The sequence below is a fragment of the Papio anubis genome, chromosome 5 (genome assembly GCF_008728515.1).
Source record: "Papio anubis isolate 15944 chromosome 5, Panubis1.0, whole genome shotgun sequence".
Lineage (NCBI taxonomy): Eukaryota > Metazoa > Chordata > Mammalia > Primates > Cercopithecidae > Papio > Papio anubis.
The window spans coordinates 71778389-71789770 of NC_044980.1; the positions used below are offsets into that span (position 1 = coordinate 71778389).

At 46.1% G+C, this 11382-nt stretch overlaps 1 protein-coding gene across 2 annotated transcripts in view; it reads right to left on the minus strand.

The window, feature by feature from the left end:
- ARSB (arylsulfatase B) overlaps nucleotides 1-11382 on the minus strand; it is a 194062-nt gene that overhangs the window by 20790 nt on the left and 161890 nt on the right. The gene's annotated exons all lie outside the window — the stretch shown is intronic.

The window sequence follows — 11382 nt, forward strand, 5'->3', positions numbered from 1 at the left end:
TAGGCATTGTGTGTAAAAAAAAAAAAAAAAGAAAAGAAAGGGAAACTAAACCCAAAATATTCCTCTTCAGCCTGTGATTATGATGATGAGCACGGCCCAGGCTGAGTCTCTGGCAAGGGATGAAAGGAGAAAGGCTCCCCCGCCCCCATCATGGCATTTGGTGCAATCCCAACCACAAAGCCTCACCATCCAAAACGCCTTGCTGAAGACTGAGCTCACCCTGTGTTGCACAGTTCATATGCCGGTGTGCAGGAAAAACGTGTCTAGGCTCTGAGCACATTTTTGGATAAGGATGAAATAATGTTCACTTAATACTTAATTTGGAAAAAGGGCCCTGCCCACGGAATCAGCCTTTTAATGGCTGTCAGGTGGGCCTGCCCCCTCTGGGGAGCTTGGTGATGCTATCCCTCTTGACCCTGGGAGCCCACACTGGGCTATCACTGGCAATAATTACAGTGCAGAAAACTGAAGCTGGTTGGCGTTCTTCCAAGAGCAGCCCTCCATAACATTGCTATCCACGGCCCAAACCCTGGCATGTTACATAAACCCTGTAATCACTGACATGAGGGCCACTAGGTGATGCTTGCCAAAGGTAAAAAAGCAAACATTTGAGACAACTCTTTCTAGCCTCCTCTAGTTCTTGGCAGCAGCCCTGCTGAAACTAAGGATGTTTTATATTTTGAGAAGTTATCAGGGTCTCACAGGAACTGGGATTCAGAACACAATTTCTCTTTCCAACGAAAACTGGAAACACATCTGAGACAGTAAGCAAAGATGGTTTCTTAGCTCTACAACTGACTTAGAATGAAATATGAAGGAGGTGCCACCCAACTCTTCAGAGCAGCTTTGAAAAGGTTCAGCTTCAGAGGGCACCCACCTCAAGTGCTCAAGAATTCGTAGATGCAGATTTGAATTTGGCAGCTTGATTATGGAGCTCAACAGACAGACATCCTGAGATTTCTGAAACCTCAGTCCTCTCTCAAACAACCCACGTTAACTTTCACATCCATAATCCCAGCGTGCTTCCTGAGAAATGCCAACCGTTAGACACTTCAGCCACATTCATGAAATGACTCATTTGAGAGGCAGAATCTGGATCTGTGCTCGCTAGCTAGCTGAGTCTGGAGAGAGATTCCCTCCCTAACAGTCAGTTTGCCTCTTTTCCTTCCCCTGATGCTGGTGCTCGCCTACTCACATGAAGGATGATGTGTACAGCAAAATCCTACTTCTGAACCTGCATACGGAAAACCAATTAAGATGGGGAGAAAAATGAAACAGAGCTGAATTTTCCATCTGACTCAAACAAGAATGTTTAGAATCAGGCAGATTTAGAAATAGAATCGAGGGGCCCGCTATCATAGTAGAGGCTCATTTTACTAGAGGATGGTACCCTACAAAGGTGTAGGTGAGCAGAACCCCACAGAGTCAAGGCAGATTTTGAAGCTTTGGCTGGTTGATCTGATGCCCTCTTCTGTCTCTCATAGGGTTTGGCAGATGAAAAATCTTGATAGCAGGGAAAATTTAAAAGACAGAGTCCCAGGGCAACACCCCTACACCTTGCGACCAACCTCTTTCTTGGCAAAAGAAGGATTGTGAGTGAAAAAGTGGGAATATTTGTAAGCAAACACTCTGTGACAAACCCAGAGTTGGCTTCCTGAATGAGCAAAAGAAGCATAGTAGGGGCCAGGTGCGGTGGCTTACGTCTGTAATCCCAGCACTTTGGGAGGCCGAGGCAGGCAAATCACTTGAGGTCAGGAGTTCAAGACCAGCCTGGTCAACATGGTAAAACCCCATTTCTATTAAAAATACAAAAATGAGCCAGGTGTGGTGATGTGCACCTGTACTCAGGAGGCTGAGACAAGAGGATTACTTGAACCCAGGAGGCAGAGGTTGCAGTAAACCAAGATCACACCACTGCACTCCAGCCCTGGTGACAGAGCAAGACACTGTCTCAATTAAAAAAAAAAAAAAAAAAAAAAAGCAGCAGCAAAGCAGGAGGCTGTGCACAGAGGCTGGAGGAGCACTCACAGGCTCCCCTCCCCAGCATGCATTTTACCCAGACCTCCGACTGGGGCTGGAATTCCCAGAAAAAGCACTCCCCTTTAACTGACCAAGGCTTTGCATTTTAGAGGGGGTCATATACTAAACCAACAACAATAACAAATCAACAGAAATTTTTGAGCATCTGCCATGTTTAAGAAACTGTGTAAGATGTCACAGGAATTACAGAAAAACATTAATTAGTTAATTCTTTTTTTTGGAGGGTGTGCAAGATACTGTTTTAGATACCAGGAAAAGTATCTCTACTTAAGAAGTTTAGAATGAATTGGGAGAATAAATGTCAATAAAAGGCAATACATGATAAATGCCAAAGGAGTGGTAAGACCCAATTTAATTTAAGCATTAATTACTTTGAAGAGTAAGTACTACAGAACTCCAGAGACGGAAAGTCTATTTCTGGTGGGTTGGAGGGGAGACTTTCCAGAGAGGGTGAGACTTAGGGGATGAAGCCTTGCACTAAAACATCAGTAGGATTCAGAGAGGAGGATGAGCAGGAACAGAGTGTTGGCAGAGCATGGAACAGTACAAGGTGGGAATTCACCAAGTTTGTTTGGACTCTGGATAGTTGAGCACTCTGGCTGACTTGAGGAGGACAAAGTAAGAATTGTCAGGAAAAGATGGGTTGTGTTAGTATCTCCAACATATAGAAGTTAGAATTTTATTCAGTAGGTAATTGGAAGCAAGTAAAATTTTTTGAGCAGGGATGAAGGGCGTGTTTTAGAAAGGTACATCTCCATGTTCATTATACTGTGATTACTAATTAAGTTTCCAGGATGACCTGACAATGCAAAAAAGTTGCTCTATACAACAGCCAGGAATAATTCTGTCACTGGAAGGGGGTGGTCTACATTGTAAATATGTAAATTAGCATTCTGTATCACAGCAGAAAGAAACCAGTTGAAGAGCTTAGTTGGACAAGTACTGAACCAGTCCAGGGTTGGATTGGTCAAGTAAGTCTAGATGACGAATAGAGCAGGAAAAAGGACTGCGAGGTCTGGAATGGCATCACTGGAAGAAAACGTGAGAGATGCTGCTCTTGGAGGGAGATGAACTGCATGACATGAGCAATTGAACGTGTAGGTTTAGAGATGCTGATGGATTTGCCACAGGTGCACTCTCACTCACACTCCTCAGCGCACTAGGAATAAAGCTGAAACTGCAACATGGCCCACGGGGTCTGCATCATCTGCCCCGTCTCCTTCTTGGGATCACACTCTGACCACATTTCTCAGCCTCTCTTGCAGTTGGGCGTGTGCCGGCGGAATGTGAGTGGGGTTGGGAGCACCACTTCCAGGCAGGCCTGGGACCAGAAAACCCTCTCGTGCACAGCCTTCCATGCAGACAAGCATGCTGGCTTTGGCAGCTCATTAAAAATGGCAGAGCTGCAAAATGAAAGGAGCTGTGGTCTCTAAGACACTGCTTTGAACAGGGATGTCTAACTGCTCAGGAATATCTAGTTTGCACTTTCTGCGAAAGAGAAATAAAAGTCTATACTGTTTGAATGTCGGTTTTAGTTTGTTCCAGCAGCCAGAGTTATCTTAACTAATCTGTCATTCTCCCAGTCTCATCTCACCCCGCTCCTCTCACTGTGTATGTTCCAACCACACTGGTTTCCTTCAGTTCTTTGGGCACACTAAGCTCGGTTCATCCAGTCTTGCCCTTCCCTGCTGCAAGGGTCTTTGTGTTAGCTCTTTCCTCTACCCGGAGTACTTTCTACAACTCCTTGCCTGATAACTCCTTTTTCAGGTCTCAGATCAAATAACACTTCCTCAGAGCAGCTATTTTTTGACCTCCCAAATTAAATCAGGGCAACCCCTGTTCATCTTCCATAACACGTCTTACAATTTATCATTATGTATTTATTTAATATATTTAATATTAAATTATATTTGTTAAATTAAATTAAATGTTTTTAATACATATCTCTCTAGAAAAGTATATGATCCAAAAAAAGCAGGGATCATGACTCTTGTTCACCAGTGTACTGTTCATTCAGCACCTAGCACCGTGTGGGTGTTTGAGAAATATGATGAATAAATGAATGAACTGGAGTGCTGCAGTCATGGTTAGATTAGAGAATGATCGCAATAGGGACAGATAGAGAGTGGACAGAACAGAGCAGCAGGCTGAGAAACAGCTCCAGGAAACACACACTGGGGTACAGCATGTACCTTCCACCCCTAAACAGAGGCCGTGGAGCAGAATAAAGTTTAGAGAAGAGAAACTAATTAGAGAGCTAATTATTACAGAATGAAGAGCACTCAGGTTCTCAAGGGGCCTCAGACATCATCTAAGCTGAGTTCCCCTTTGCATAGATGAGGAAATAGAAGTACAGTTCCCTGGCTCAGCCAATTGGTGTCCACGGTGGGGAGGCCATACTAAAAATGTTAGAACTGTTCTGTTTGCATTGATACCTGAGAGGGAACAGGAACAAAGTCTTTACATTTGTGGCCAGGACAAACCTGTGGTCCTACTGCCAGACTTAAGGGGTGCCCTGTGAAGGTCTCATAACGGACTTAAATGAACCAATGTCTCTTAAGATCTCAACTCCAGGAAATTTTCTCCTGTAGGGATTAAAGAGAAGGGGAACTGTTTGAAAACATGAGGAAGGGACATCTAGGTCATTATTTGGTTGTGTTTGCTGTCCTTCAAGTGAAACACTTATCTGAATGCGATGAAGAGGCTTCTTCAGACAGATGAAGAGCAGGCCCTGAGGACCATGGAGAGAGTCAGTTTCCTCCCCGGTGGGACTCATCTGCTTTCACGGAGAGTGTTTTCATTCCATGTTGAAGCTGGAGCTCCAGCCTCCTGACAGACAATTCTCCCTAACGCACCCCGCTCTGCACTAGGGACGGCTGCCTCTTGTATGAATACGATTAAATTAGCCCGTCAGTCCCTTGGTATCCTCTGAACACGTGAGAGAAAGTCGGCAGCTTACTGGGGCTTTTGCAAGAGAAATATGTGCTACTAAAAAGTGATTTCTACACACATCCCTCCCTCCATTGATCAGGAGGTAATTACTGGCCTATGAAGGCCGCTGAAGCCGGGGCCTGGCAAAGCCAAGTGTGTGCTGCTTTCCAACTGCCAAAGGGAGGAGACAGAGCCTTGGCCTTGCTCCACTGGGGCCTGCACCACTCTTGCAAGCTTCCATGAGTGAGGTCAGTGGCATCCAAGTTCCCACAGAAACAGTCCTGGTCTCCTCGGCTGGAGGGCTTGATCAGCCATCTGCTTCCCTGCTCAGGCTGCTTTCCTAGTAGATCCAGCCCAGAGCCCTTGCAGAGCTTCAAATGATGCAAGTGCTAATAAGACCAGAATTCTTCTCCCGTGAAATACAGTAATGTATTCGTTACTTCAACAAATACTTATTGAGCATCTACCCTGCACCTGTGCTGGGCCAGGAACTGGTTTTATACCATTTGATGATTATTTATTGAACACCTACTTTGTACTATAAGTTGTACTCCAGTGCTATTCCCTGCAGGGAAGGAGCTGGAGGTCCGGTCAAGGGCCGATTTGTGGTTTCAGTGCCCTTACTCTCCCACCTGAGGGCACCTGGCAGAGCTAGACAGGGCCCTGGCAGTGCTGCTGAGTCAAAGGTATAAGCAGGCACCCAAATGGCTCTAACAGTCTTTAGCCATTAACGTTCTTTCGTTTCAAGGAGCTCACATAAGACACAGGCACAGTGAGACTCCTGCAAAAGGTAAGAAATACCAGGGAAGAGAAGTCTCTCAGGATTAGCAGCTGCTCACTGCAGATGTAACCAAAATGTGCAACGAAAAAAAAAAAAGATCCCCTCAGACTCAGTTTCTGTGGGAAAAAAAAAGTGTGTCACTTCAGCTCAGCATGATTTTCTAAAAATCCAAACTGATTGAATTCCTTTTTCCTCTTCTTGCCACCCCATCCAAACCATCCTATCACTGAGGTTAGAGGACTTACTTGGTCAATGTCATCACATAAGCCTCTCTTAAGGAAAAAAAGTAGAGAGTAAGTTAGAGAGGATGGGAAGGTTGGAAACTGCCTGCTGTTTATATGACAGAAGAAATAGAAACCACTGTACAATTCTAACTTACCAAGCAGGGTGAAAACACCACTAGGAGCAAAAGGGAGAGAGCTCAGAGGGATCAGGAGAAATCTTTTGACACGGCAGATAATTAAGACACTGAAACTAACAACCAAAGGCAGAAAGGCAAGCTGTAATTACCCAAATGCTTTCAAAGAGTGGATCCTGGAGAGGAGACAACAATGGGTGGTTCCTACTTTAACCAGTGTGGATAGCCTGGTAGGGACTGGCCTTTCTGTCCCCAGCATGGTTGGGTGCAGTCATTGGCCTCCAACCTCCTAGCTCCCAGACAGTGGCCATTATACCTGTGCACACTGAGAGAATGGGGAAATGCTGCCCCGTGCTCCATGCATCTTCCAGGTCCATGGCAAATCTTCCATAAAATCAAGGCCAGGGACTTGAGGGCAGGGACTACCCCCTTCAAGCTCCTTTTATATTACACATAGTACTTTGCTCAGAAAGAGTCACGTGTATATTTGCCAACCAGAGACCATTAGTGGGGACACAGCATCCAGCTTCCAGAGTTTAGTGACATCAACACACAAGATACTGTTTCTTACAAGTGGGAAGTTCCTCACAGACTTACTCAAATGAGCACATGCTGGGGAGTGAAACAGAGACCCCGACCAATGTTGTCATGTCATGAATCACATTTCCCAGGGGCTGCTGAAAACACCCAGCCTTTTCCTAATAATTGCTGAGTTGCGTAACAAGGAAAAGGCTTAATCCTACAGTCCCATCACGTTTACCTGTATGTGGAGTTACTTTCCACTTATCTGTTTGGAGAATCTGCCATATTAGGGACATATCAGAGCATAATTCAGCCAAAGAGGCACACAGGCAGCTATAAGACATTATCAGAACCTACACTGTAGTAATTTTATACCAAGTATGTGAAATTTAATACGATTAGAAGGAAAACAAAATGAGGTTGTTAGGAAGAAAGATGTCTTTCTGTTTGTATTCGTTATTGTTACTTCTAACTGTTTTCCCTTCTATCCACTCTTCACCACTCAAGGAAGAGGCTACTGGAGGCTCTTTCACTGCTTTCCACAGAGGCAGGAACCATTTCTCAGAAAGCCAGGCTCACTCTTCTCAGCACTGGGTGTTTCTGGTCCTCTCTGACCTTGACTAGAAAAACCAGCAGGAAAGAGGAGGAATGATAATAAACATACGGTCAGCATGCCTTTGTCCTCTGATAAGCAAAGTGGCTGGATGAGCAGGAATGTCCAGTGGAAGCAAATGTAAAATTTTTGATTATCATCGACTGAGCAGCCGGGTGGCTCTGTGGGCTCTGAGGCACAGTCACACGTAGACCTCATGCCTGTGGAACTGGTTGCGGCGCTGAACTCCAGGCAAGGAGCACTTCAGAGGAGCAGTTATTCACTGCTGTGGAAAGAGCAACACCAGGGAGAGGCACTTCGAGCTTGGGCTCCCAGAGTCCCCGCCTTGTCACTTTCTAGCTGTGCGGCCTTGGGGGCCAATCGTTTAACTTTCTAATACCTTGCTTTTCTGTAAAATGAGACTAATACTACCACCTACCTTCATTGGGTTTCTGTGAGCGTTAAATGCACTAATCCACGTCAAGTGCTGAGCAATAAAATAGAGAGAAACTAGGGTGGCCTTTATTGTTATTATTATAAAATCTGTTCTGGATTACCTTCCTCTCTAACACCCTAGTGTGTAAGTTAGGAACTAAAGGGATGACAATAATCAAACAAAATTAACCCATATGCAGAGAAAATACAAAACAATGACAAAGTCACGGTGTCCCCTGGCATGCGTTAACAATTGTATACCTGAAGGATGTCATAGGTTGTTAATATGTAAAGATCTTTAGAGATCTTCTGCATGCAACATGCAGTATCACATATCATCAGAGAAATAATAATAGCTTTCATATGAACAACCATTATTTACTGAGATGGCCCCCTTCAGAAGCTTACAGGAAACAACATATGATTCCTTCTCCTCTGGATCGATTACAGGATTGACGCTTTCAGCCTCCTGTATCCATGCAACTGGATCTTAAAACATTTGTAGGTCTGTGCAGCCACACCACACTGTTGCCTCCTATTAAGTTCCTAGTCAGCCACTCCTCCTCACCCTGCGCTTTGCAGGTGGCCCACGCACAGCACTCTACACTGACCCGATGACATTCTGGCCTATTAGATTTGCCTCATTATTCTCCACCGTCAGCTTCTCCTGGATTCCAACTTCATCTTCTCTATACTCATGATTTATTCATAGGCCCTCTGATCTCTTAAATGTGATAAATATGGTTTTGGTAGCTTCCTTCAAGTCACACCACTGGAAAGTGGCACATGGATAGGACGCTAGACAAGACGGTTACCTTAAATGGGCAGACATCCCCTAAAACTCTACAGTTCCATTTAAGACTCCACCAGCTGGCATGCTCTCGCCATACCTGTGGTCTGCACTGGCAGAAAGCTGGGCCGTGAAGGTGGGAAATGGCTGAGGACAATACAGTGAGCACAGAGCATTCCGTGTCAGGGTGTGGTATTGCAAGGGGTGTTCTGGGAACATGAGGGTGGTAGAAAAAAGGCCAAGAAAAAATCCACTCTGAAAAATGTTAAGCTACTGGACTTAACAGCTTCTAGTCTCCCTCCTTAAGAGTGAGATATAATAGGAACACTTGAGAGAGTCAATAATCCAGAGCCAAGCCTGCCCTCCACATTGTATGTTCCCAGTTGGTTGGTGGTCCCCAAGCTCTATCAGATAGCACATCTTCATCAGTTGGCTTCCAAGCTGATTTAGCCATATGAAAGTGTCTTTCTTTTAAAATGCTCCCATGCTGGCTCGCTTGGATACAGGCACAGTGAAAATGGCACATTTCTCTTCTGCAGCCTCAGGAAGGCATACTCTTCATGGGACGGAAGCAAGTGATCCATCTCAATGGAGCCTAAGCCCAGGCAAGCAGCACTTCAAGGGAGCCTGGTTTCCAGTACCACATGCTGCTCCCCACCCCTTCCTGAGCCAATGGGAGGAAATGCATCTAATTTCCGAAGCCTTTTAAACATATTTGAGGAACCTTAAGGGAAGGCCTTTTAAGAAAGTACCAAAAGGGTAGATAGACCAAAAATTTGGACCCTCTTCTCTAACTAGGAGATCCTCAGAGGTAACCTGGGGTGAGGAAAAGGGACAATAAAGCAAATCCAAGAAACGAGGGAATGAGAACAAAATACTGTTTCCCTTAATCTCTCAAATACTTAAAAAACACCTTGTCAGGAAACATGTCAAACATGCACAGAAGGAGACTGAGCAGCATAATAAACACCATGTACCCAACAATCACCAACTTGTGGCCAATCTTCTTTATCTTTACCTCCCACCCCCTCCTCCCCATATTATTTCCAAGCAAATCCCAACCATCATATTTCATCTGTAAATATTTTGGCATATACCCCTGAAAGACAAGGATCCTTAAAAAAATAAACCGCTCATAATCATGATACTATTATATTAGTAGGAATTTAATGTGCAAAGATGAGCAATGTTTTCTAAAACATTCACGGTAATTCCCTAATAGCCTCCCATTTCTAGTTAGTGTTCAAATGGTCTGACTCCACATGGTTTTCAAGCCACTTTTCTGATGAGGCCTGCATGGCCTCCTGGGTGGCTGGGAGGACGCTGTTCTAGAGCACGCAGCTGGCACAGGGTAGCTCAGCATGCTCTCCGGGCACATCCTGTACTGGGTGGAGTGAGACAGTTCATGTTGCACTTACACCTCCCCGCACACAGAAGCACTCCCACTAAAGCATTTCCCTGGTTTCCAGAGCCACAGGCAGCTTCAGAAGTCCAAATACTTTTGAAGGCCACAAGGGACCCATCTTACTCCCAGCCTTTAAGACAGGTCAGCGCTCCTGCCCCCACTGGTGCCCCCACCCTGTTTGCAGTAATGCTGGAGGGACACAGGATGGCCCCTTGGGCTCCCTCTGCTTGGGTCAACGATGGGCTGGCTGACTTTTTGCTGGATGTGGGGTGGGTAGGGCAGCACACAGCAAGACGTCAATATGTGTTAGCTGTCCCATGTGCCTTACTTTTGATTTCTCAACTAGTCAGAGCTAAGATGTTAATGAAATCTACAGGCTTTCATCTTAGATAACGGATTTGCAAAACAGACATGTATAAATGACAAACTGTGTTTCAGGCACTGTGCTGGGAGGGGTCCAGTGACGAATGGACAGATGTCCAGGTCCCTGTCTTGGACGGATTTAGCATCTAACAAAGACTGTGAATAAATAACTCTATCATAATGGGCTAGAGATGCATAGAACACGCTGAGCAGGCACCGAGAGAGGTGAAATCAGTGTGCAATCCTGCCAGGAAAGGTGGTGGTCAGAGTGGCTGGGAAGGCCTTGCCAAGGAAGGTTACATTTGAACTGGATCTCAAAGAACAAGCCAGATTTTACCAGGCAGAGAAAGACAGGAAAGGTCAGTTGGGCAATGGGAACAGCATGAGGAAAAGCACGGCAGCACATTGGGAGAACAGGGGGAGGATCTGGCATGGCTGAGCAGGGAGCTAGTGGAGGAGAGGGTTGGGGAATGAGGCCAGACTACTGGCTGGTGCCATGCCTGTGCATGGCCTCTGTGGCGTGGACTGAGTCCAGCTTTCTTCTGGAGCAAGCACTGGAGGCTCACTGAGGGGTTCTAAGCAGGTGAGTAATTCTCCTACAGAGGATTTCAGGCCCACCCATGGCGGGTGGTGTAGGTGTCTTGTGACAGAGCTCTCGGCACATAACACAGTGTCTCTCTTCTATGTCTACAACAAGGGCCAGCCCCGTGGAGAGCTAAAAAGTGAGGAACAACAAGGAGACATGTTCAGGGAGGAGGGCAGGAGCCAGGTGTGGCTCAGCTCCCCAAGTCAGCAGCACTTCTTGCCTTCAGCTGAAGCTGGGAGACCCATCCTATGGTCAGGCTGAGGGCCGCCAGAGCCCACAGCCAGGCCTGACACTAGGCAGAGGTGACTCGGCTGCTGTTTGCTCACACTCACTACCAGTCACTCTTCACTCCGCTTTCCTGCTCTGAAAATCACGTCCTGGCAATCTGCCCGTCGGACCTGGAGCCAGCCTTGCTCTCTCCACTGCAGGCCTGTAGGCCTGGCCTTGAACCCCAGCCTGCTGACATGCTTCTCAAGCTACAGGCCCATTGCTTGGCCCTCTGATTCTGGCTGACCATGGGCCACAGAGAGGAATAGGTGGCTGATGCTGCAGTTGTAGACTGCACAAGCAGGACCCATC